The sequence below is a fragment of the Diceros bicornis genome, chromosome 4, assembly GCF_020826845.1.
Source record: "Diceros bicornis minor isolate mBicDic1 chromosome 4, mDicBic1.mat.cur, whole genome shotgun sequence".
Taxonomy (NCBI): Eukaryota; Metazoa; Chordata; class Mammalia; order Perissodactyla; family Rhinocerotidae; genus Diceros; species Diceros bicornis.
Window position 1 is genome coordinate 102,696,181 of NC_080743.1, and position 27,626 is coordinate 102,723,806.

The following is a 27,626-nucleotide window of genomic DNA, read 5'->3' on the forward strand; positions in this document are numbered from 1 at the left end:
CGAAACCTTTCAAGGTCATATGCGACATGAACCCGCACCCTCTTTGGCCATAAAGTGACTCATTTTCTACCTGGGTTCACACCGAAAGCTCTATTATGGTGCCAGTCACATTTTACCACAATCAGACCTTAAGTGTAGAAACTTCCATCTCTTACTGCCTACCACAGAGCCTGATGTCCATTCATTCATCAAGCCCCTACAGAGTACCTACTATGTGCGAGGCAGAAGGGACACAGTGATAAAGGACAGTCCTGCCTTCAAGGAGGTCCCACCAGGCTGGATGGGGGACAGACACCCAAGGACCTGGCTCTGACGTGGCATGCTGAGGGTTGGAAAGCCGAGGGAGCAGGGGACGTGGAGCACATTCTGTGATGAGAGTCCCCAGGAGGAGGCATTCGAGCTTGGTAGGATTCCACCAGGCAGGAAAGCGTGGGGGTGGCAGGAGCACTCCAAACAGAAGCCCCAGCATGTGCCAAGGCCAAGAGGTGCACAGCTCATGACCAGGGACACTGGCTGGAGCCCAAAGTGATGGGGAAACAGGAGCCTGGGGCAGAGGATGAGGCTGTGGTCAGCTGATCTTAGGCAGTTAGTGAACGAGTGATTGAGTGAATGAATGACACCCTTGATCATGAAGCCACTAATCTGGTGCTGGTCCCTAGACCTATTCCCTGGTCCCTAACAAGGACTCAACTTGGCTTCAGGGATATGTGTAGGGCTAGGATAGATCTCAGAATGAACCAGATGGTTTAGACATGGGACAAGCCCTCATCCCAGGAGCCATGTGAGAAGAGGCTACGAGTGGCAAGACTGGCAAGTAGACACTCAGACCTGGGTTCTAGTCCTGGCTCTGCAACCTCCCAGCTGTGTGAGCTTGGGCAGGTGACTTGAGTTCTCTGAACCTGCTTCATCTTTTTTTTTTTTTTTTTTTTTTTTTGTGAGGAGATCAGCCCTGAGCTAACATCAGCCAATCCTCCTCTTTTTTTGCTGAGGAAGACGGCCCTGGGCTAACATCTGTGCCTATCTTCCTCCACTTTATATGGGACGCCGCCACAGCATGGCTTACCAAGCAGTGCGTCGGTGCGCGCCCGGGATCCGAACCAGCGAACCCCGGGCCGCCGCAGCGGAGCGCGCGCACTTAACCACTTGCGCCCCCGGGCCGGCCCCACCTGCTTCATCTTTTGATCCTATGAAGATGGCTATGGGGACTGACTAAGGAAGCTTGTCTGACAGTGCCTGGTGCAGGGTAGAGGAGGTGTGTGGAATCTTAAACTTTTGTTCAAGCTCAAGTTCCAAGCTGATGTGACCATTAGTTCAGAGCTTGGCAGCGGTACCATAAGGTGGAATTGGAAACTTTGGATCTTTGAACATTCCAGGCAGAGCTGGCTTCAAGGGCGTGTGATGGGGTCCTATGCTCGGAAGACCCCATGCTTGGGGCTTCAAGTTCTGCAGTTGCCACCCTGAAGTTCTTAATCATTTCTCTGTGAATTTGTTTTCACGAGTAACATCTGATGGAACAATGGAGCACACTCCAGGGGCGTGGAGCCTCAGCCCTCATGTGTTACTGCCTCCTGCTGCCTCCCTGGGATGGTTTCTCAGCTGCTCGCTCCCCAAACGCCGGCACCCCAGAACCCATGACCTCATCTACCCTCTGTCTGGGAGGAAATGGGTTCAGTCAGCCAGGAAGACACACCTCCCACTGTGAATCACCCTCCACCCTCTGCAGGGGCCTCGGGGTAGGTGCAGAAAGGGTGAGTGCAGTGCACACCCGATGGTGTCTCAGGGCAGAGTGAGAAGACAGTGTCTGGCACTAGGTGGGTGACTCAGCACGGGCATCTTGCCCACCCCTCATCTAGGTACCAAGTGTATCATGGCACAGAGGTTAGAGGAGGTTGGAGGTTGAAATTGGGGGGTCGCCTGTCTGCCATGGGTGGGTTGGTGGGCTGTGAGAAGGGGAGGTCGACTTCCCCGACTCCACCCAGGGCCTTGCATTTTTCCCTTGCATCAGGCCCTACAAATCATGCATCCGACCCTCGTTAGAATCTATGTTTCCATTTTCCCATCCTCAGCTCAGAGTCCACGGTCCTCGTGTGATGTGGCCAAATGGCTCTGAACATCTGGTGAGCATGGTGAGATGAGGGGGGAGAGGCAATCACATCATTCGGTGCTGGGGTAGACAGCTGGTGAGGGGCGTCTAAGGGACAGAGAGCCAGCGCCTCCCAAGCTTTAATGTAAATGGCAATCGACTGGGATGTTGTGAAAGTGCAGATTCTGATTCCGGAGGTCTGGGCAGGGCCTGAAATTCTGCATTTCCAACATGCTCTTGCTTCATGGACCACAGTTTGAGTAGTGAATATCTACAAGGCTTAACCTAGGAGCAGCGTGGCCTCCAGACTCATGTGCAGTAAGCCCCTGTAGGAGCTCTTACAACAGGCAGAAGGAACGAATGCTTGGAACTGAGCTAGGATCCCACACTATGACGACCTACCCGGGACTCTGTGTCCCTGGACTCCAGCTGATAATGCGGGAATGCTTAGTCAATGTGGTCATCAGAAAAGTAACTAAAAACTCGCCCATAAATAACCTCACTCAATCCTCACAACCTGGCCAGGCAAGTATAAAAAGGCTGTTGTATAGATGAAGGAATGGAGGCACAGAGGATGGGGGGATGTACTCCAGGTTGCAACTGTCAAGTGGCAGAGGTAGGATCTGAACTCAGATCTAACTAAAGCCCTTCCCACTCTGCCAGCATCACTAAATTTAAGTTTCGAGGCTGGCATAGCTGTGACTGGAAGCTGCTCCCCCTGCCCGTCATGTGCCCCCTGGTCCTGCAGGAGCCTGGAGTGTGAGGTGTTGGGCCTGTGCCCTGTGTCCCCTGGCCAGCCTCCTCTGCACCCCTAGCCAGCAGTCACCTCTGCCTTCAGCCGCTCGATATTGATCTCCCCATCCTCGATCTGCTGCCGTAGCTGCTTGGCCACTGTCTTCTCGCCTCCACCATCTGCAGCAGGTGCAGGTACTCCTGCATCAGCGCTTCATGCTCCCTGGCCAGGGTCTGGTAGCTGTGGACAGTCAGACGTGGTAAGACACTGTCTTCTTGTCCCCCAGAGATCCAAGCAAAAGTGGGGCTCCCCCACTGACTGCTATTAGAAGATCCTGACTCCCAGACATGGTGCACAGGGCCTTGACCTGGCTGCTGTGCTGTTACTGACTGCTCTGGCCCCTTCTCCAACTCCTGTCTCACACTCTGACCTCTGGTCCCTCTAACTGATCCTGTTCTCTCTCCTCCCCCTCCAATCCACCCCCAGGCCTTTGTACAGGCTCACTCTCTTGTTAAGGGTAATGCATCTGGTAACTTTAAGTTAAAGTCAACTCTCAAATGGAAGAACAAAACCCAGATGGCAGCACATCTGTTTACAACACGGTTCACTGAATATTTTGAGCCCACTGTTGAGACCTACTACTCAGAGAAAGAGATTCCTTTCAAAATATGACTGCTCACTGGCAAGTGCTGTGATTCCCATGGAGAGACTGATGCTGGTGTGTGCCCCCCTCCACACACACACAGAAGTTAGGAAAAGTCTTATGACTCACATAATAGAGGTCTCTGAGGAGAGCAGGGCCAGAATCACATGCAGCTCTGAAATGGCTTGAGGGAGCAAAGAAAGGAGCCTGGCTTGGGTTTTTATTGTGGTTTGGGGTTTTAAACAAAAAATCTTCAATGAAATTTGTCAGTGATGGTAACGCATATTTTATTCAGAACCATTGTGATACGCAGAGACTCCAGCGGGGGAGAAATGAGGTTGGGCTCCACTCTAAATGCAGCATGGGCAAGTGGGTTTTCACAGCCACGCAGCATGGTGGGGGTCAGGGGATGGAAAATTACTAAGGGAAACTCAAGTGTTGGGGTTTCTGGCTAACCTGACCTTATAGGATTCTTACCAGAGACAGGCCAGCGTGATCAGACACCACCTGAGGGATGGTGGAGGAGGAGGAGGAGCCTGAGCAGATCTCAAGTGTGATCAGACATTCGTGTGTGGGTTCTGGTTAAACTGACTTTGCAAGGTTGTTGCTAAAACTGGATTTTACAAGGAAGTGCACAGACAGGCATACAAGAAGGTTCAAGGGCCTGACTAAAGTTTGGTCAAACGAAAAATCTTTGCCAGGGCTGAGACCAGGGCAAGACTTTTGCACACAGACAGGGATTGTGTGGTTGGATCCAAAGCCAATGTCAGAGAACAGAGCCTCCGGACTTGTTCCTCAGCTTGTCCAGGTGTGGACACGAGAGGAAGAGGGAGAGGAGAGGCGTAAGCTGTCAGCATACATCAAAAAGTGCGGAGTCTGACCGCTCATTACAAGGACAAACATGCGTACAAAAATATGCATTCACAATGGCTTGTTTTTATAGAAAGAAACACCAACAGGAAGCTCAAGAATGATCAGAACTGTGCACTGGGGGTGGCTGGAGGGGACCCAGAAGTGTTGGCAGTGACTCTTCTGAGGTTAGACTTTTCTATCTTACAGATTTATCTAATATAAATAGAGAAATTTACACATACCATGTTTTCCCATTTCATAGCTTTTCTTTAATTTAAACTTCTGTACATAGGAAACCATTCTAAGATTTAATTCCTTTAGCACACTAATGGTTACAAAAGAGTAACCATACGAAATGACATTTTCATATCTCTCGCTAAGTAAAAGGACAAGCTGCATCCTAGTTTGTCCTCCACTGTATCTCACACAGGCAGGATTTTCAGGAGTCAGTGGCACATTATAATGCAAGAGGGGTTTGGGATTAGCTCCTTAAACATAGTGGGATTAGTTTGATTAATTTTCTTCACATCAATTAAAATAGAAATTCCATTGTTTTAGCTTTTTAAATCTCAATGTTCTCTAGGGACAAGCACATGCAAACACTGATGTAAAAATGAAAATGCACCTGAAAACTTCAACACATTCATTTCACATCTTGAGATTCTCTTGCCTAAAAACAAAAACTCTATTTAGTTCTACAATTTTCTTGCCTTACTGACATTATATCTCTCCATCAATTCACATTTTTAATCCCAAGAAACTCAAAATGTTATTTCTCATACAGGAAATAAAATTACAACGAGCTAAGGGAAACCAGAAATATAGGGCTGCACTGCTCAATCGATACAGGAATCCAAAGCAAAGAAACACAAATATTGAGATCAGCACAGATAAGCTGCCTGCTTCCCACAGGACAGAAGGAAAGCCACATGCAGAAAGTTAAACACATTCTAAACTCTCCTGGTAGAGACAGAAGCCCTGGAGTGGGTCAGTCCCTGGTGCAGAAGGGTGGTGATACCTGAGCAGCCACAGGAATGGACTCTGGGAGCTCATACACCCTCCCCTGCCTGGGAAGGAAAAGAAGGGCTCCCTCTCTCAGCTTCCACTCTCACAAGTGAGGAGAATCTCGACAGGATGCAGTTTAATGTTGTAACTCAAATGAACCCTAAATTCATAAACTCTAATCCAGACACAGAACTCCTGACATTCACAGACTTTCTCAATGTGAACAAATTACACTCTGCGGGGCCCCTACACTGTGGGTGCAAAACTCCACCCTACGTGTAGACACAGGCTCAAGGGAAGCAAAGGGACAACCTCAGGAAGGGCAACAACTCCCTCCCCCTGTGCAGGTGCCTTCCCAGCTTTCCAGGGCTCTGTAGCTTCTCTCAGCAGAAAGCCTCCTTCTGCAGTGAGTATGAGCAGGGAGGACACCCAGGAAGAACGTGTGGGCCTCAAGTACTTCTCTGTGCAGGCTCAAGGGGGGCTTATCTTAGAGACCCTGACCCCAGGCCTCTGCTCCCAGTCACGTTTCTTTGGACCACAGTGACCTTGTAAATGGCAAACCCAGTATTTGAAGAATCCAGCAAATTCACACAAACCTACACTTTAATGGAAAGGAGAGAAGAAAGTTGTAAAGCATTTTTCTAGTTCAACAAGAAAAGCCACATGTATTTATTACTTTCAGAAAATAATGTTAATTAACTATTTCCATGGAAAGACATTGTTTTATAAACAATTAATCATATTACAACTTGCTGTGCAATTGTAAGCCCTGGAATTCCATTTGAAAATACTGCATCACAAGGAAAAGAACAGAACTAACAATATGACTACACACGCTCAGGGGAGGCAGAAAGGGAAACAAGAATTTTTAACACATACAATGTAATACTAGAATCTTTTTTTTTCTGAAATTTACCTATTTCTTGCGTCTTTGGAAATATTTTATACTGCTTTTCAAGCCCACTGATTACATAAACTTTAACTTTTGAAAACCTGAGGCTCCACTAAGTGAGTAAATCTTTTCAAGGTGACAAACCCAGGGAGGGGCAGTGCAAACAGGCCAGAACACCCAAGAAAGTTGGCACAGAGGAACCTCCACTCCAAGGCCTTCCCATAGGATGTCTGTGCCAGGAGGGAGCCTGGGAGTGGCACAGGGAGTTCATAAGACAGATTCCAGGTGGCCATTCTCTGCTCTCCTCTCGTGGAAAAGAGCCACAGACAAACTATAAATCTCACAGTCAACTCAGCCAAAACCAAACTCCCACAGCTCCCCACCAAGCAGGACCTCTCCAAGTCTCCCCAGCTAAGTTTCTTGACTCAGGCCATAAACTCAGCACCGACTTCAAGTCCTCCCTCCCCAGCCCCACCCCTCACCACTTCCCATCTGTACACAGTCCTACTGTCTCGATCTCCAAACACACCCAGAATTCAACCTCCTCTCCCCACCCTGACCTACATCTCCAAGGCCTCTTGCCTGGCTTATTGCAACAGCACCCTAACTGGTCTCCTTGCCTCTGCCCCGGCCCCTCTGTGGTATGTTCTCAACAGAGCAGCCAGATCAAGTCTGCTAAACCTAAGTCCAGCCATGTTACTCCTGCTCTCAAAACCTTCCAAAGGGTCACCATGTCATTCAGAATAAATCAATGCCCGAGTCCTCGTTATGACCAACAAGGGCCGACGATTGGGCCAAAGTCACAACTCTGCTTTCAGCTCCTGCTGCCGTCACCGGATGTGCCCTGGCCACACTGGCCTCCTTGCTGCTCCCAGAGCAGGCCACTTGCTCTTCCTCCTGCACTGCTTTTGGAGCTTGTTCAAAATCTACCTCTGCGGTGAGACCTTTCCTGGTCCTCCTGGCTACAACTCCACCCCCCTCCAGCCTGGCACACATCACTCTCCCACATGAGCCACACCATTGGTGTCACATCTAGAACGTCACCCAGGGCATGCTTTTTGTGTTTTGCTCACTTCTCTGGCACAAGGGTCTAGGACAATGCATGAACCAAACCTTGCGCTCAATAAGAAATGTAGCTTAATGAATGGATAACTATAAAAACTACCAGGAACTGCCTAACCCTTGGGCAAGGGAGGCCGAATCTGTAAGAACACCAGGGTCCAGGAGAGGCTGATCCATTAATCAGCCCTAAAAGGACACACAGCATCATGTTAGAAAGAAAACTCCCCACCCCATCCTACAAATACCGTACATGTTCTTATCAGCATCAACAGAGGCCTTCAAACACAAACACCTTTTCTACTTTGAAGCAGCCTTCCGTGTCTCATTACCACTTATCGCATGTCTTTTCCTGACTTTACCGTGATGACTTTCATATCTAAGGTAATATGACTGATATTAAACTGTGTTTTCTACCTTAACCAAGTCTTTCCTGGGAATGGTCGTAGGTATGTAAGCGGTAATAACCTGAGAACAGATGGAGAAGTAAATAATTCTATTCCTTCCCCCACCATGTGCCCCCAGCAAACAGTGCATCACTGTCTGATTCTTTATCTTTTTTAAACAAACGTCACCAGAAATACATCTGCTGAACATGCTCCTTTGGAAGTCAGCCACCTCACGTTTAAGTGGCCAGATGCCACAAACCATTGAAATATTGCCTACTAGTCTACTGTACCGTTCCCAAACTGAGATTTCAGTAAACTTATGTTGCAGCTGCCAGGAAAAGAAAAAGGAATTAAAAACAATGCCATCCTGCCGCCTGGTCAGCCTGCTTCGAGGTTCAGCCTGAGGCAGGCGGCACTCTGTGCTCAGGCCCTCCGGGCCGGTCCAGCAGGTGAGTCAGCACCGGGCACTGTGTGGCCTTGGTCTGTGCCACCATCTCTGCTCTGGGTGCCTCGGGCCACTATGGCCTCCCCATGGCCACCAGCACCCACCTTATGGCCTCCACCACCCTCTCAGTCCCACCCCATGACCACCGTGCTCTCCATTGATTTGGGCTGAGGCCTACAATGTCGGGAAACAGGGTATTCTGGAAACGCTCTTCCTTAGGTCACTATCTTCTGGCATTTGCTGTGACTTTTCTGCTCTTTTGATGGCAGTGAGCCTGCCTTGATCTCTGTGATCAGGAATGTGGCTGAGCAAAAGCCGCTTGTACCTCCGGGATGGACGCACCTCCCAGATGCTCTGTTGCTAGATGGGTCCTGGCAGTGCAGGGAAAGGTGGCTCTGCACTGGAGGTGAGTCCTGGAGAGGCATCTGACAGTGGACTCTGCATTTGACAGCATCCTGGGTGGTGGAGGGCGTGGCCCACTCCTCACCCGGGGGCTTACCCTGGGGACTCAGGGAAGGGGCTCCTCTCTTCACTTCTTCCTTGGGCTCCGACAGCATGGTGAGGAGTTTTCCTGTCCCCTGGCTTGGCTCCCTTCATGAGGGCTTCTGGAATTCAGCCAGTTCAGTGAGTCCTTTCCTGCGGACTCCGCACTGGAGGTCCCAAAACAGTGCACTGAACACATTTTACTTTGAAAATCTCCTGGCAGATCCTTTTGTTTTGCATTGCAGTTTCTTGTTGTATTTTGAAAGAGCTGAATGCCACTTGTCTGTAGAATTATTGAAGATTTACAGTGGTTTGTTCTAAGTTGGAAGTTGTTACAATCTATCCAAAGAACTAGTAATGTGAGCTTGTTTCAGAGGTCAGCCACCCTGCTTTCTTGACAGTTCCTTCAGAGCCTGTGTCCCATAAGTTTTGTTACTGTTTTTGAGAATGAGGCAAAGCACTGCAGTGAAGGTTGCTCTTGGCATGTGTCATTGTTTAACGTGGTCTGGGGACAAAGGAGGTGGTGGTCCTTTGGTAACTAGTCACAAAGCATTGAGAAAGGTTAGAAGGTCATGTTGCTTGGAACTCCCTGAGGACCTAGTATCCACCTGGTCTGGTCCACAGCGGACTCAGGGGGGCTAGATGAACTCAGGTGGAGCAGAAAGCCCTTGAGAGAGACCCCCTAAACCCCCATGTGCAGAGTTTGGTCTAAATAGAGAATTTACCTTAATGAGGAGAAGAGATGATGAAGTGTCTTGGTCAGTACCTTGCAGGGGCTTGTTGCTTTGTACAGAGAACAGCTTTCCTCCTGGTAAGGGGAGGACAGGAGGAACACGCAACCACAACCCTTGGGGCTGACCTTCTCCTGGCGGCAGTCCTGCATACCTCAGCTACTTGAGCAGAGCTGGGGCCAGACGCCCCGCTGAGTGCCTGGGAGGCTCTGCTGTCCGACACCTGGCCTGGCTTTGAAATAGGGGGACCAACCCTCGCCGTTTTAGCACTGCGTCCCATGGACAGCAGGAGGGTTGGGTAGCCATGAGCTTCTAGGAACTATTTCTGAGGCTTCCTGAAGCCTTTCCTGTTGTCTTAATGCCATCCTGTGCTATCTGCCCGAATGTCTGTGTCCCTACAGGGCACTTACCACAGCCTGGGAGGAGGTATTCACCTTTCTTCCTCTTCTGCCTTAGATGGTCAGTTTCTTAAGGTAGAAGGTGGGTCTTTCATCTTTCTATTCCAGTAATAACTTGCAAGCAGAAGGTGCTTCTTAAATCTTTACTAAAGGTTTAAATGGGTAAATTGGCTACAGGTGTTGGTGTTCCCAAAAACACTTGTTTTGTTTCTATACTTGATTATTTTAGGGGTAGACATTTAATCCTTTCTTTCTAGTTACTTTTTCATTTATCCTTGCAGGCTCCACATAAAGGGCTCAATGTCTGGTTCAGTGGTTAAAAGCTGTTCACAGGGATGACTGGACCCCACTAAGCATTCTTTCGTCTGTAGTGAACGTTTCACCAAAAAAAGCTCTTGGAAAGGCTGGATGGTCAGTATTACATGCTCAAACCATGGCCGTGCCCTCCATCTTCCACCTGATTGAGAAGAGGGGGCTGAAGTCCGTGGCTGCCCCAGGAGAAAGGACACCAGGAAGGCCACCGGGGACCTAAGGAACATGCGAGTGAAGCAGATGGGAAAGGAGCTGCAGGTTCATCGTTGTCCTTGAGGGAAAACCTGAGGGCCTAGCAGGGCTCCCGCAAGTTGAAGCGAGCCACTGTGCAGGGTGAACCTGCACCCAGGGCTGCCCAGGAAGCCGCCAGTCAGGAGCAGGTGCAGAGTCTCTGGAAGGATCTCCAGGATACAGTGTGGCCTCCACAGCATCAGGCAGCCAGGGAGATGCAAACATGTCTGCTATGGATGCTGACAATGAGACCCCCCTCTTCCCTGCCAGGGCCTCTTAGGTAAGAGTGGCATTTCCGTGGGTGACTTTATCCCTCAGGATCTGGGGTGTGCAGATTTATTGGCTGGCAACTTTCTTACACTTTCTTCTCAGAGCACACTCGAGAAAGGTCATCTGTCCCCCACGAGGCTGTTGACCGAAAGAGGTTGAAGAGAGATGTGGAGACCAGCTGCAGCGGGACCAGCCTTGTGCCTGACTAGGGCTTGGCCCAGAACCCCCAAGTTCATCATTCACAATGATGCCTCAGAAAGCCTCCCAGAGCCCCTCCACCCTCCAACAGATGTCACCTTAAAGCCAGACACAGAAGCTGTGCAGAGCAAGCACAGCAACACCGGCCCCACGTCTCTCAGAAAGGTCATCCTGTCAGCACTGGGGGCCCAAGATCTCCTCAACTCGCTGCACTCCTACTGCTTCTGCTCCCCGGGGAACAGGAGCACGGGTGCCACCTGTGGGAGCAGGTGGAGAAGAATGGTGAGCTGAAGAGGGGCAGCTGCCGACAGCCAGGTGCACACGCTGCAGGAGGAGCTGGACGAGCTGAAGGGAGGGGGCTCCCTGCCTTAGCAGCCTGGTGCTCCCCGCCAAGGTCAGTGCCCGTGCTCGGGGCTCCCCCACTGCCTGCTCATCATGAGGGGTTTCCTGCTATGCAGCAGACTGCCACTGACCACTTCTTTGTGCAGCATGCCTGCTGCTGTCTTGGGAGAAGGCTCTGCTGGTAGCCGCCCCTTGCAGACAGGGAGCCCAGGCTGCAGAGCTCACCCCGCCAGTTCTAGGGTGCTCGAGAGGCAGAGGTAGTTGTCAAGGTTTAGCCGCTGGGAAAGGAGGCATTGCAGGTCTGCTGGGAAAGCCAGACCTACACAATGAACGGTGCCTGGATCCTTGTTTTTCCACTTGAACAGGAGAAAATCAGCTTCTGTTGCATCCCTCACACAAATGTAAATTCCAATGAGTTAGGATCTAAATGTGAAATAAAATCGACATAGTAACTATTAGAAAAGTTATAGGAGACTCTTAAAGTCATGGGGAGGTTCTTTCCATTCATGTTTTAATGAATATCCTTGAACTGAAGTCATTTTGAACATTTTAATAATTTCTTTAAAATTTTAAACATCTTTTTGAGTAGAGTACATTCTCTTTTGTAAATATTAAAGCACTACAGAAATATATAAAGTAAGAAGTGGTAAAAACTCCTATTTCTCACCTACCTCCCAACTTTTATTCCTTGTTGGTAGTAAAATTTGGTGTGTAGTCTCCTCAACTCTTCCCTGTGCTTTACATGCATATTTCTCCACCTGTACGAATAGGTTGGATATATTTTTGGTGTGTTTATTGGCTATGTTTCTGATTTTCCCGCTCTCTTACAGTTTAGTAGTTGTAAACATTGGTTTCTCGATATTCCTTATGTATTGAGGGTACCATCTTTTGCGTGTTATACATCCATGGAAAACATTTCCCTACCACATAGTTCATTTAATCTGGATCAGTGCTCGTCTTCCCAGATGTCAGTAACACTTCAGGAGGGAAACGGCTCTATGTGACTGGCTGTTCAGGATCTCCGGGACCCTCAGGGCAACAACCATTAGGACAACACAAAACAAGAAACAAAACCCATCCTGCGTGTTTCCAGATGCATTCTGGTGGAAGGACAGCTCCAGTTGAGGACCGCTGATGTCTTGGTCAGAGTTATCCACTATGTTCTCCTATCACGTTAAAGCAGTTTCGGTAGTTTCTTGTACCTGATGGTACAGTTTGGTGCCTTTGTCTGTTCCTCTTGGTCAGACTGCACAAGGTTTCTCACTGTTACAGGTCTTTCCAGAGAGCCAGCCCTTAACTCCATTGCTTAGGTCTGCATTGTTTTTCCCGCCTCGTGAATCCTCACTTCATTCTGCTGTTGTTGGTTTTATTGTGGTGTTATTCTGGCTCCTGGAGGGAAGTGCTCAGCTTCTTCATGTAGAGTTGATATTCCCTGATACCTGCAGTGGAGGCTGTGTCTCTTCTGTCCCTTAGTCTCCACGCCATGGATTTGCCTCATGCTGCTCTCAGTGCTGCTCATTTCTAAAGAGTTTGTCCTGTCTGTCTGGATCCCCTCTGTAACCTGAGAGATTTAGAAGGGTGTGGACAGATTTTCAAGTGGATAGGTTGGGGAGGGGAGCCAATATTTTGTGATTATTTTTTATTTTTATTGCTTTAAGGTCCCGTAATATGGTTACTTATAGATTTCTGCTTTTTGGACTCTTTAGAGATTTCACTGTGGCTTAGCACACAGTCCATTGTGGTGACTGTTTCATTGTGGTTTGAGAAGAATGTTTCCTCTCCACTAGTTTCTTATGTTGTTGTCCCTCAGGCTGAGGCTAGATCTAGCTTTTTTGTGTTTATCAACAGATCTGTTTCCTAACTTATTGTATCACTTAAGGGGAAGAGGAAAGTGACTGAATTGACTTAGTATAAGGAAATAGGAGGCTATCAGATAATGGACTATCTCATACACAAGATTTTTTGCCCAAACCTCAAGGTAAACACTAAAGAAATAATCAAAGCAAAACCACATATGATAAACAAAGAGAAAACTAGAAGAATCATAAGACAGAACAACCAAACTGAATTGGCAGTCCAAAACAAATGGGACAAGAAACAAAGGAAATGCAAAGGAACCAGAAAATAAGTGACAAAACAGCAACATTAAGCCCTCATATATCAATAATTACCCTAAATGTAAATGGATTGAACTCTCCAATCAAAAGATACAGAGTGGCAGGATGGATTAAAAAGAAAGGCCCAACAATATGCTGCCTTCAGGAAACACATCTTAGCACTAAAGACAAGCACAGGGTCAGAGTCAAAGGATGGAAGACAATACTCCAAGCTAATGGCAAACAAAAGAAAGCAGGTGTTGCCATACTCATATCAGACAAAGTAGACTTCAAGATAAAACAGGTTAAGAAAGACAAAGAAGGGAAATATATAATGATAAAAGGGACACTACATCAAGAAGACATATCACTTATAAATATATATGCACCCAACATAGGAGCACCAATGTACATAAAGCAACTATTAACAAACCTAAAATGAGAAATCAACAACAACACAATAATAGTAGGAGATCTTAACACCCCACTTACAGCAATGGATAGATCATCCAGACAAAAAGTTAATAAAGAAATATTAGACTTAAATGAAAAACTGGACGAGATGGACCTAGTAGACATATACAGAGCACTCCATCCAAAAACAGCTGACTACACATTCTTCTCAAGCGCGCATGGAACATTCTCTAGGATAGACCATATGTTGGGAAACAAAGCAAGCCTCAATAAATTTAAGAAGATTGAAATCATAACAAGCATCTTTTCAGACCATAAGGCTATGAAACTGGAAATGAACCACGAAAATAAAACTGGGAAAGTGACAAAAATTTGGAGATTAAACAACATGCTACTGAACAACCAATGGATCATTGATGAAATTAAAGGAGAAATCAAAAACTATCTGGAAACAAACGAAAATGATAACATGCCATATCAAACCATATGGGATGCAGCAAAAGCGGTCCTGAGAGGGAAACTCATAGCGATACAAGCTGCTATTTTTTTTTAAGTAAACACTCTTTTCCTTTATCCCTGTCTTCTCCTCTGGTACTTTAATAATGCTTATCTATTTCTTTTCATGGTATCCCATAATTCACACTGCCTTTCCCCATTCCTATGCAGTACCGTTTTTCTTTTTGTTTCTTTGACTGGATGATTTCAAACGACACATCTTCTAGTTCACTAATTATTTCTTGTACATGGTTGAATCTGATTTAGAAACTTTCTATTAAATTCTTCAGTTCAGTCGTTGTGTTCTTCAATTCTAGGATTTCTGTTTGTTTTTCCTTAATGATTTCTTTTTCTATAATGAACTTCTCACTTGTTCATGTGCTGTTTCCTTATTTCATTTAGTAGTCTATCTATGTTTCCTTAGAGTTTTATGAATTTCTCAAAGAGGGTTGTTCTGAAACCTTTGTGTCATAGTTCCTATATCTCCATTGCTTGGTCGGTCATTGGAGTTTTATTCTTTTTCTTTGGTGGTGTCATGAGTCTTTGATTATTCATGATCCTTGTGGCCTTCCATTGGTGTCTGCAAATTTGAGGAAGTAGGCACCTCTTCCAGTCTTTACAGAATGGCTTTAGCAAACCAAAGCCTTCATAGTCATCCCATCTAGGGGTCCTGGGTAGGCCATCTGGTGGTGTCCAGGGGCAAGCTTGCTGCTGGAGTCCTTGGACAGCCTGGTACTGGGGTGAGTGGAAAGCTTGGGTCTATGGTATTGTGTCTGGCCCTGGGCACTGCTGGGACCCTGAGATCATGAGTAGCCCCACTGGAGCCTGTTTTGGCAGGTCCTCTTTGAGAGCCTGCAGCCACAGGAGTCATCCAGGGCCATGAGAGTTCGCCAGTGCTGGGATGAGCTGAGAGCCTTGGTTCATGGGAGACTGCCAGGAGCCTGGCGCCACGAGAGACAGCTTGTGCTGTGGTAGGCCAGAAGTCTGGATTCCTGGGAGCCTGCTGGGATCCTGGGGCCACAGGAGCTGCCTGAAGCTGCAGAAGCCAGCAGGCACTGGATCAAGATGGAAGCCTGGGTTCATGGGAACCTGCCGGTGCCTGGTGCCATGGGAGCTGCCTGGGGCCGCCTGAGTCAGCAAGCACCTGGGTAAACTGGGGGCCTGGTTTTGTGGGAGCCTGCAAGGAGCCTCGTTCCATAAGAGCTGTCTACAGCTGCTGGAACTGGCAGGTGGTGTGGTGAGCCATGGGCCTGAGTTCCCAGCAGCCCCCTGGGAGCCTGGTGTCATGGAATCTACCTGGGTTGCTGGAGCCAGCAAGTGCTGGAGTGACCTGGGGTCTTGGGTTTGTGGGAGCCCACTGGGGTCTTGGGTTTGCCCTGTTACAGAAGCTGCCTGTGACTGAGTGTTGCCTGTGGCTGCCTGGCATACACAGGACCTTGGGTGAGCCAGGGTCTGGATTCACCAGAGCCCACCAGGAGCCTGGTGCCAAGGACACCACTTGTGGTCACAAGAGCCACCTTGGGCTGTTGAAGATGGCAGCTCCTAGGCTGAGATGGGGCCCTGGGTTCCCAGGAGCCTGGTGGGAGCCTGGTGTCAAGGATGCTGCTTGAGGCCACCAGAGCTGGCATGCTCCAGGGTGAGCCAGGGGCCTGGATTTGCAGAAGCCTGCAGGGAGCCAGCTAGGTCCACGGGAGTCAGCCTGGCGCTGGGGCAGGCTGGCTAAGGTCAGGCAGAGTGGAGATGTCCCTTCTTATTGGGAGGTGTTTGATTACTGATTCAATCTGCTTATTTGTTACTGGTCTATTCAAGATTTCTATTTCTTCATGATTCAGCTTTTGTAGGTTGTTTCTAGGAATTTATCTATTTTGTCTAGGTTATGCAATTTATGAGTGTACACTAGTTCAGAATAGTCTCTTCTGATCTGTTTCTTTCTGAAGCATCTGTTGCAATGCCTCCTCTTTCATTTCTGATTTAGCTTGAGTCATCTTTCTTTGTTTTCCTAGATATTTTATCTAAGGGTTTCTCAATTTTATTTTTTCCAAAACTCAACTTTTACTTTTATTAATCGTCCATACTGTCTTTCACTTTTTTTCCACTCTCCTCTTGGTGACTTCCATCCTTCTGCTAACTTTGGGTTTCATTTTTTCTTTTTTTAATGTTGTGTGTTGTAAGTCAGGTTGTTTCTTTGACATCTTTCTTCTCTTGTAATGTACAAGTTTATCACTATAAATTTTCCTCTTAGTACTACTTTTGCTGCAGCCTATAAGTTTTGGTGTGTTTATTGTTTCTTTTTTTTTTTTTAAAGATTTATTTATTTATTTTCGCCCCAAAGCCCCAGTAGATAGTTGTATGTCATAGTTGCACAGCTTTCTAGTTCCCGTATGTGGGACGCGGCCTCAGCGTGGCCGGAGAAGCGGTGCGTCGGTGTGTGCCCGGGATCCGAACCCGGGCCACCAGTATCAGAGAGCACGCACTTAACTGCTAAGCCACAGGGCCGGCCCATATTGTTGCTTTTTGTGTGTGTGTGATGAAGATTGGCCCTGTGCTAACATCTGCCAATCCTCTTTTATTTTATTTTTTGCTGAGGAAGACTGGCCCTGGGCTAACATCCGTGCCCATCTTCCTCCACTTTATATGGGATGCCGCCACAGCATAGCTTGCCAAGCGGTGCGTTGGTGTGCACCCGGGAACTGAGCTGGCGAACTACGGGCCGCCGCAGTGGAGCGCACGCACTTAACCGCTTGTGCCACCAGGCCGGTCCCTATTGTTTCTTTTTGTATGTTTTGAGCTGTTTTCTAATTTCCTTTTTGATTTCTTCTTTGATCTACATTTTTTGTGTGTGAAGAAGATCAGCCCTGAGCTAACATCCACGCCAATCCTCCTCTTTTTGCTCAGGAAGACCGGCCCTGAGCTATCATCCTTGCCCATATTCCTCCACTTTATATGGGATGCCACTACAGCATGGCCTGACAAGCATGGGTTGGTGCGTGCCCAGGATCCGAACCCAGGCTGCCAGCAGCGGAACACATGCACTTAACCACTACAGCACCTGTCTGCACCCTGATCTACTTTTAAGTTTAAGAGTTTTTGTTGAACTTCCACATATTATGAATGTTCCAGTTTTCCTTCTGTTATTGACTTCTAGTTTCATGCCATTGTGTTTAGAAAAGTTACTTGGTATTATTTCAGTCTTCTTTAATCTTGTTAAGACTTGTTTTGTGACCTAACATGTGATCTGTTCTGGAAAATAGTCTGTGTGCCCTTGAGAAGAGTGTACATTTTGTTGCTGTCCAGTAAAATATTCTGTGTGTGTCTGATAGGTCCATTTAGTATTTAATGTTTTCATGTCTGCTATTTCCTGATTTTCTGTATGGATATTCTATCCGTTAAAAGTGGTCTTTGAAGTCTCCTACTATTTGCAACTTATATACGTGAGAAGGCTCTTATATTGGGTATATATAAAGATCTCTTAGAACTCAATTATAAAAGACAAGTCAATGAAACGGGGTAAGCAACTGGAATAGACATGTCTCCAGCAAATACATAGATGGCCAATAAGCACAAGATAGTTGCTCAGTATCATTAATTATTAGGAAAATACAAATTCAAAGCACAATGTGATACTATTTCACGCTCAAAATGAAGGCTATATTCAACATAATGGAAAATAACAAGTGTTGGTAAAGATGTGGAGAAAGGGAAACCCACATACATTACTGGTGGGAAAGTAAAATGATGCAGCCACTGCAGAAAACAGCTTGGCATTTTCTAAAATCTTAAACTTAGAATTACCATTGACCTGGAGAGGCCCATGGTAGATATGTCCAAAAGAGCAAACTTGCCCATAGACATTCAAAGTAACAGTGTTCACAATGGTCCAAAAGTGAAACAAACCCAAATTTCTAGCCAGTTATCACTGCATAAACCAAATGTGGCCTATTCATAATATAGGATATTATAAGCCATAAAAAAGAATTAAGTACTGCTACATGCTCGGCCATGGGTGAATCTTGAAACATGTGTGCTCACTGAAGCCATCCACAAAGGCAATAGATAACAGGATGCCATTTGAATGAAATGTCCAGAATAGGAAAATCCATAGAGGGAGAAAACAGATGAGTTGTTTCCATGGGTTTGGGTTAGCAGAAAATAGATTGTGAATGAGTATGGGTTTGTTTGGGGGTGTTGAAAATGTTCTGGAATTAGATAGTGTTGATAGCCACACGACATAATCATTGTGCTAAAAGCCACAGAAATGTATACTTTGAAATGCTTAAAACGGTGTATTCTATGTTAAGCAGATTTTCCACATAAAAATTTTGAATTTTTTAAGTTAATCAGGGTATTGGTTAATTTTAAGTTGCCTGGTATATTTAATAAGTGTAATTAATGGAGTTATTAGGGGTAGGGCAAGTTGTAGCCAAGAGAGTAAACATCCGACGAGGGCTATAGTAACAAATCCTATGACTATACAAGCAACAGTCTAAAATCCAGTCCATTTCCATTGTCCCCAACTTGGAGAGACCAGCCATGAAAATAGGTCAGTGATCTCGGGGGCCTTTGGTATCTATTCAAAGATTTGGGTAATATTATGCAATATTTTAACCTCTTGGGCCATTTGGTGGAGGTAGGTTTGAACTTCTCTGTTGATGTACACTCAGCAAGTGTGGTTCTAGGAAAGGCACCAACCCCTCCTTCCTTGGCCGGTATAGACAGTCTAGGGCCAGGCCATTTTCTAAAACCATTTAGGCGAGAGACTCATGAGTGTGTTGTTCAGGGGTTAGGATATGTTCTTATGGAGTTGTTGTCCATGTTCTGTTAAGGTTGTTGATACTTCTTAGTTGCCTCAGTTTCCTGATTTTGTGTGGGTAGGGCCACCGCACCTGTGCCCAGTCCAGTCAGTCAATCCCAGTAGAACTGAAAACCCAGTGCTATAGGACTGACATTGTTTCTATGGGTTGTTGGTAGCCCGTCAGAGCAGGAAACTCAGGGGACCTGCGACCTGAGAGAAGCAGGCTGAGAGAGAAACAATAGTGCATTGCACAATACAGCCTGGAGAAAGCTGCTCACAGGGTTGGAGAAGAGAGACGCTCACTGGGTGAGAGCCTTGTGATATCAGCCCACAGTAAAACCCAAAAGTGGATGCTCCTGGTGTCAAATATTCCTTAGGTGTCTTGAGGTAAAATAATTTGCACCCATTCACTGGCTACCTGTGGTATATGATTTCAGGGGGTATGGTTAAAGTGTTTGTGGGCCAAGAGCTATCTGGGCCTGGGCACAAAATCACCAAGGTGGCCTCAAAGCCTACCCCAAAATGACCCCTCAAGGAGCAGTTCGGGCAGAAATTGGGTGGAGCATTTTGAAGGAAGCCTGGGGCAAAGATGTTGTTCGATGGAGTTGGCTACAACTGAGTCTCTCTGCAGGGTAAGCCCTTCAGCTGGGGTACAGTAGGTGATTGGAGGCCAAGTGACAGACCCTGTGACTCCTGATTCCCAGTGCACGGTTAGACCTCTAAGCCCATTGGACATAAATGGTTGTGGTGTTTGTGAATCATCTTGATGGCGGTGTGGAAAGTATAGGGGACGTGTGGTGGGAGACGTCATGATAGTGTCGGGAGGAGCTGTGTGTGAGATTACGGTGTTGAAGGGGAAGGATTGGAGGCAAGTGCAGTGGGTGTGTGACCAACAATTGTCAATGAAGGGACAGCTGGGGTGTAACTGGGGAAATCAGGGACCAGCAGAAGTAATGTGTTTAAAACAAGACACCAGGGCAGGCCCAGTGGCTTAGCTGTTAAGTGCGCACGCTCCACTACTGGCGGCCTGGGTTCGGATCCCGGGCGTGACCGACGCACCTCTTCCCCGGCCATGCTGAGACTACATCCCACATACAGAAACTAGAAGGATGTGTAACTATGACATACAACTATCTACCTGGGCTTTGGGGAAGGAAAAAAGGAGGAGGATTGGCAATAGATGTTAGCTCAGAGCTGGTCTGCCTCAGGGAAAAGGAAGAGGAGGATCAGCATGGATGTTAGCTCAGGGCTGATCTCCCTCACAAAAAAAATAAATAAATAAAATAATAAAACAAGACACCAGGCCCTAATAGAGCCACTTAGCCTAAGTCTCACGTCAACAAGCCGAGATTTAATTAGACTTTTTGCCCTCCCAGGAATAGAATCATAAACCAGTCAATTGGGAATCGCCTGATGAGCAGCAGGTAGGTCACCTTCCTAATAGAGCCCTGCCATCCCCTAAAGGAAGGTAACCTTGCAGTAACCAACCCTCTTTTTGGTGTAGTGTAATTTCCTTGTTCCTGCTCCCTTCTGCCTATAAAAGTCTTTCATTTTGTACAGCTCCTTGGAGCTTCTTTCTGCTAGACTGGATGCTGCCTGATTCATGAACTGTTGAATAAAGCTGATAAGATGTTTAAAATTTACTCAGTTTTATTTTGTTTTGTACCAGTTTGGTGGCAGCAGTGGGATCCAAAGGAGACATCTGATGGCTTAGGGGATGAGAAACACAGGCATTGGTACCCGCAAAACCTTTGAGTTCTCCATCTTTGTCACTGATTCTGAGAGCCGTGGGTAAGTTCCTCTCAGCAAGTGCTGTAGAGAAACACAGCAGGGGGCTGTGAGGGAGGGTTGGGCGTCACTTGGTAGGAGGGTCTGAAAGGCCTCAATAGGGTGACATTTGCTGGGACCAGAATGACAAGAGGGAGCCAGCCCTTCAGGGGTCTGGGAGCAGTGTGTCAGGGAGATGGCACCACCGGTCCTGAGTCTCACAGGCAGAAGTGAGTTTGGCCAGAGGAGGTCAGAAATATGGCCAGTGCAGCTGGAGGGAGGCTGGGAGGAGAGAACAGGAGCTGGGGTGGAAGGTAGGGCCAGGGCCTGGTAGGCTGTGTCAGTTACCTTTCCCTCTCTGACTTCATTGCCCCTAACCTTGCTTTTCAAAACTACAAATGTTGACTATCTCACAATTTGTGTGGATCAGCAATCAGGCACGTTTTAGCTGGGTGCCTCTGCCTCGCTGAGTTGAACAGGTTGGGGCTGTGGCCTCAACTGAGGCTCAACTGGGGGAGGACAAGCCCCGAAGGTCACTCTCAGCCTTCAGGGTTCAGTTTGCAATGAGAGCCTGAGTTCCTTTCTGTCTGTTGGCCTGGGCACTCCCGTGCTTCTCTCCTCTATAGGCCTCCACATTGGGCAGTCCCAAAACACTGGTATTTGATTCCTCAGTTACAGGGATTCGACAGAGTGAGAGAGAGAGATGGAACATGAGAGAGGGAGTAAGAGGAAGTGAGAGACTTGTGTAGTTAAAATTTAGACAAGACATCCCATCACATTGGCTCTTATTATGTTCATAAGCCAGTTACTAACCACTTAGTGGTTCCACGGGGATGGCTATGCCATGGGTGGGGTTTACTGGGTACCATTGTGGAGGCTTCCCACCTCATAGTCCAAGATGAGGCCCTTGGGTCTCATTCTCCATAAAACAGGAAACAGTTGAATGGTTTTATGCCACAGAAGGCAGTATCTAAATTTCCGTTAGTTTCAAACCCCTCATGATGCTGACCTGAAAATGAGGCCAAGTTGGAAGTGACTGTTCCAATATCACATTGCTAGAATCTAGGCCTGTTTTGAGTGGTGTTCTGTGCTACATGCCACCCCTTCTTGTTATTCTTCCATCTCTAAGTTTGTGCCTTAGGTACATGTGACACCAGCCCCAGGGGTAATAGATATTATCTCATATACACCGGGTGAGGTCCCTAGGAAGTAGATTCTAGCCTGATCCCCATGGTGCAGGTTTGGAGACTAGGGAGGACCTGAGAGGCACAAGGACTTTCCCAGGATGCAGAACTAGTAAGAAAGAGGAGGTCTGCATTCATCTCTGTCTCCTCAAAGCTAGGACCTGAGTTAGGTTTCCAGGGAACTGTGGCTAGGGCTGTGTAGGCTCCTTGTGTACAGTTCAGGAAGTGACATGAGAGAGGAGGGTGAGCAGCCCGGGCTCAATGGGCAGCTCTGGAGAAATCTGATTGAGGTAAGGGTCCCAGGTAAAGGAATCTTGAAAAATGACCCCATCTCCTTGGTCCTAGGCCTCAACAGATCTTAGAACTCTGGTAACCAGGCACCCACAGCACCCCATCCAACTCACTTGAATGGAGACAGCCAAGAAGCAAAAATGTTTTGTTGTTGTATCCAAACTTTTGGAGGATCTGGCCTCAAAAAAACCCAGAAAGAGAATCTTTTTGATTGTTGCCAATGTTGGCTCAGCCCTCATCCCTGATGCCTCTGGGTGTCTGACAGGAGGCAGTGAAGGGTAACATGGGGGAGCCCAGGAAAGGCTAGTGCAGGCCAGGACACAACGGTGATCCCACCTGATCAACCCCACACTCCAGGCCCCTCATAGTGTGTGTGTGTGTGTTTGTGTGTCTGTGTGGAGTGGGGAAGGCAGGGTATGTGGGACAGGCCATTCCTGGGCAGGAGCTTGTTGTTAGGTGTCGGAAACCTGGTGGGTCTGTCACGTTCATACCCCAGATCATGGCTGACAGCATGAGAAGGTGAGCTCCTCTACTCGTATATTATTGAGCCCTAGAGGTTTCATTTCCTTCCCTCCCTGACCAAAGATCTTTGCCAGGATGCCCTCTGTGCCTGAACTGAGGAGCAGACTTTCTCTTGGGGGTTGGCCTCAGTGACAGTGTGCAGGCAACCCCTGATTCCCTCTGGCCCAGCTCCCAGGCAGTCTTTGCAGAACTCCACTCAGGAGGTCGTCGAGTAGCTGCTCAATGGTTTCAACTCCACCAACTCACTAGACAAGGAGCAGGTATATGAGGCCACCCACACCATCCAGTGCTGCTCTGAGATGAGAGCAGGAGCAGAGGGCCTCCACACTCAGGACCTTGAGATGATGGGGTTGGACCAGAACTAGGGTGGGACCAGTCAGGGGCTGTCTCTTTTTCAAGCTAAAGGGGACGTAAATGCAGGTAACCTTGTCTGGTTCAGAGCTGAGCTCCCGTGACCCTCTTTCCCTTGTCTGCTGTGAGTTTAGGAGGCCACTGAGGCAGAGCCAGAGGCTAAGGGGGACTGCAGGCTGGCTATTCCTGTAAGAGAAGTGGGATCATTCCTGTATTTAGAAGGACACATGGAAAGTCAGCTATGTGAGTGAACCTTTCTCTTTATCCCGCTCCAGAGTCAGCTCCAGAGTTTCAGCCAGCAGCAGAAGCAGAGCTGTGGGCAGTGGTGGAGGTAGAGCTGGCTCCAGCTCCGTTGACACCACCCCCTCTAGCACTGGAGCCAGTGTCCCCTCTACCAGCAGTGTTGGAGCTGGAGCAAGGGCCAACATGGGCTCCAGCAGGAGTGGGAGCTGCTGAGTTGGAGTCACCTGGACCATCATTTCTAGTGGGAAGTCCATCTCCACCTGTGGCTAAGAAGTGTGAAAAGAAGCCCAACCTACGGCCTTCCCTCCTAAGCTGGTGGTGGAGCAGTTGACTGTGATGGATGCGGTGAGCAGCTGGGCTCTCAGGGCGGGGTGGGGTAGGCCTTCCCTCTGCCATCGTTGCCCCAGACCTCATCCAGTCTTCTATGATCTGGGCCCGAATCCTGGCTCCACCCCTTACCAACCATACGACCTGGGCAACTTTCTGAACCCCTAAGCATTTGCTTTCCACCTGCAGAGTGTAGAGGTGGACACTAACAGGACCTGCTGCACAGAGTGGCTGTGCCGGCTCCTTGAAGAGAAGGAAGGGTGAGCAGGGCCTGGCACATCAGTAGTGGAGGGGAACTCACTGTATGCAACATGCAACCAGGTTCCTGGTGGCCCAACCGTCTGCTCAGGAAGCTCAACAGCCTCAGGACTTATTAGACACCTGATGTGTACTCCACTACAAGGGAGACAGACAAGGCCCCTGGTTGTAGCTGCCAGGGGAGAATGTGCATCAGAATGGGGAGTGTGACCAGAGGGGGATCAGTGTGTTGGAAGATGCCCCCTTGGGATGAGCCGAGGTGAGCCACCATCTGGAGCTTGGAGTTAGCCAGGACGGGCTGGATGCAAATGCCTCTCTCCCTTCCCTGCCAGTATTGGGTCCTGGGTCATCCTCTGGGTACCCTCAGTGGACAGAGAAGAAAAGCCAGGGACTCTCACAAGGCTCAGGCCACATCATGAGCTTCCTGAGCTACAGCTCTAAACTGTGACCCCTGTGTGGGACTTTTGGGGATGTGGACACAGAGCTGGGGTGTGGCAATGTTGGGTGACACTCCCCCTGTTCCCCAGGAGCTCTTCCGGAAGGTGGTGCCCTCTCAGTGCCTGGGCTCCACCTGGGGCAAGAGGAATAAGCCCAGCAATGAGCACCTGGCACACACTGTCCGGGCCACCATCGACCACTTCAGAAGGGTGGCCAACCTCATCCTCACCACCTGCCTCGGGGACCCGAGCATGATGGCCCAGGACAGGGTGAGGGTGGTGGAGCGCTGGATCCAGGTGGCCCAGGTGTGCTGTGGGAGGCCCAGTGGAGCCCCTCTCTGGAGCCTTGGGAACTGCCTCCACCTTTATCAGGTCCCAGGATTGCAGTGTGTGGTCTAAGCCCCTGCAAGTCCCTAGGCCCTTCTTGCCAGGGGAATGCTGACCTTGACTCCAGGTCCCAGTGCGGGGATGCTCACTTCCTACCTGGCTCCCTCCTTGGGTTGAGCTAAAATCCTCCTCCTTGTGAGTGTTACTCTTTGGGTCCTAAATGTGCCCTTCTGGGGCTCCCTGAGCATCTGTCTCATCCAGGAGAGGAGATTTAAATAGAAGGGGACTGAAGCTAGAGCAAGCAGGGCTCCAGCGCCCCACCTCACAGCTCATTCTCTTCCCTTCCCCAGGAGTGCAAGATCCTGAAGAACTTCTCCTCGCCCTGCACTGTCATCTCTGTTCTGCAGAAAACATCCATATGCCACCTGAAGAACACATGGGGGAAGTTTCCTGGTGGGTAGGCCTCTCTCCATAGGAGGACCAGGGTGGATGGGGGATCTCCCGTACGTCTGCCATTGGCCCCTCAGTCAGCTGGGAACTCCTGGGTGGCAGCAAATGCTTGGAACAGGGCCTGGGCCTCAGCGGTGGGTCTCTAAGTCTCCTGGTGTCCTTAGTGCACCAATTCTGCTTCAGGATTCGGTTTCTCTAAATGCCAGGTACTGGGTTGAGCCACATTGGAGATTTTCAAGTGTTTCTAGCAACAGAACTCTATGCCCAGTTGAAACTGAAAGTGGTCAGAAGAGAGCTGCTCTGTATAGCGGGGGAATGGAGACGCCAGTGACCAACAGGAGAGCCCCCTCCCAGTCTCACAAGACCTTAGCCCTCAGAGGAGCCCAGTGAGAGCACTCCTCCAGGCAGTTTGAATCTCTTAGGTTGTCAAAGAAAAGGATTTGCACTCAGACCCCTCACATTATCCCTAAATTTATCCTTCCCTCTTTCCCCTCTCCTCAGGGAGAGCTCTGAAAACTTAAGGAGCACTATAGCCAAGACGAGTCCTTGAGAAGAGAACTGATGACCAAGGTAGAGTGGAGGCTGGGGGTCTGGAAAGAGAGGAGGGGCCACGGGGGGAGGGGGACTGGGCAAGCTGTGGTTTTGATAGTTTCTCACTTGAACTTTCTCTGAAACGTTCCCATCTATCTTGTCCAGGTTAACAAGCTTAGGGATCTGTTTGGCCCATGGGCAGGTGGGGTGCCGTTTGTGGGCAGGAGGCCCTGGTCATGGGACACAGTGGTGTTGGCTGTGCTGTTCCAGGGCGAGTTGCCGAGCTGGCGCCATCAGCAGATTTCTGGCTTCCATGCACGTCCGTCCTGCTGAATGTAGCTTCTCCCAGGCTGTTGGGTGGTTGGGTGGGTTTATCCCTCAGCCTAAACCTGTCCTCAGGAAGCCAGGCCCCTGCTGCTCCTTCTATCTTCACCATGTCTCCAAGGGGAGGGCACACTGCCTACCCCAGGGACGGGCACAGCAAGGAATTTCCCTGGCCCAGGTGGACAAACAAGATGCTCATCCTTGGATCTGAACAGCTGGACCAGAGACAGATGTGTGTGCGTTCTGGGACCCCCCCTGGACGCCTAGAACAGTCACTCAAGTCAACAACGGAGTCTCACCTGAATGCCTGGTTGGCAATGACATATACCCCAGGTGGCTTATGAGTAGCGCCTAGGCAACTGATAGATTCTTAGTGGATCCTGCTGAAAGGAAGTTAGGAGCTTCATGTAAACAGGGAAGCAAAATGTCCTCTCACCCCTTCCCTGTTGATCAGAGGTGGCACCTTGGGGGTCCAGTTTCTGAGTGGATAAAGAAAGAGTTCAGTGCAGGGGAATATCCTGAGTGGTTCCTTGGGGAGGAGAAGGGTTTGGCATTGCCTCTGTCCCAGCCTGGGGGCCAGACACTCCACGAGACTGGGGCAGGCAGGAGCCATTCAACCAGACTCCCAAGACACCACATCCTCTCCATCCACGCCTCAGCCCACGACCAAGCTTCGAGAGCTCGGGGGTCAGGACTGTTGTCAGTGGTGGGGCTGGGGGTTAGGTGAGGATGTTGGAACAGTGTCTCTGGCTGGGAGGGCCAAGTGGCCTCTCCTCTGTGGCCCCTGAGCAACTCACTGCCCCTGTTTGGGCCTCTGTCTCCCCATCAGGGAAATGGAAGGATGGTGATCGTGTGGTGCAGGCCTCACATGGAGGTGATGAGGTAAGAGGGAGGAAAGGAGTGTGGGAGCTTTCTGCCTGCTCCCTGGAGGGGTGAGGGCGAGAACAGTGATAACAGTCATGCGACAGTGAGTCCTCAGGAGAACCTGTGAAGTAGCTGGAGTTCTCACACTTTCCAGATGAGGAAACAGGCTCAGGGAGTCCAGGACGCAAGCCCAAGCTTACACTCAGAGAGTTGAAACTGGGCTTGTTCTGGAAACACAAGACCTTGGAGGGTGGAGTGGCATTGGTACCAGTTGACTCGAGTCAGATGTCCAGTGTCGGAGGCGAGTGGTGCTGGAGAGAAATGCAGTGAGGGGACTATGGCCTCACTGACACTGTCCTCGACCCTGACAGGAGGGGCCTTCCACGTTTGCCCCCCGGAAATCAGCCCCCATAGAGTGCAGGAGAAGGAGCAGCAGCAGCAGCAGGTGAGTGTGCTTGTGGGGGAGGGGCTCTGCGCTCCCAGCTGGAGGCCTCAAATCAAGAGAGGAGGGCCCTTTCTCTTGGTGCCACAGTGTCCGAATCCCCCAGTAGAAGTGACCGGGATGGCCTGGAAGAGCTGGTGCAGGATGGGTTTGTTGTGGGGAGGGACAGGGATCGCATACCCTGTGATTTGCTAGAAGCCTGCCCTGGGAGGTGAGGAGGAGGAGTGTGGTGTTCTTGGGGTGTGAAGCAAGGAGGAATTGAGGGGAGGCTGCTAAGGGTCCTAGGCTGTTCCCCGTGGGAACCCTGGGGTGGGCCAGGAGGCTGTGGCTGTGGACTTTTCAGGGGAGGGTCTGCAGGGGGTCGACTTGAGAGCAAGGGCTCATCCCACCCGCACCCCAATGTCACAGGGTGTCGTCCCCTATCTTGGCACTTTCCTTGGTGACC

General features: G+C 49.0%; 1 long non-coding RNA gene across 2 annotated transcripts; it reads left to right on the top strand.

Moving 5' to 3' along the window:
• The first annotated feature begins 1,640 nt into the window (after positions 1 to 1,640).
• On the top strand, positions 1,641 to 24,426 carry LOC131405011 (uncharacterized). 2 transcript variants are annotated; one of them, XR_009219899.1, is made up of 5 exons: positions 1,641 to 1,698; positions 9,995 to 10,536; positions 20,533 to 20,654; positions 23,254 to 23,808; positions 24,334 to 24,426. It is a non-coding gene; the product is annotated as an uncharacterized LOC131405011 (long non-coding RNA). The 2 variants fall into 2 exon arrangements; XR_009219900.1 differs by having other exon boundaries at positions 23,254 to 23,566; positions 24,334 to 24,425.
• Positions 24,427 to 27,626: the final 3,200 nt, after the last annotated feature.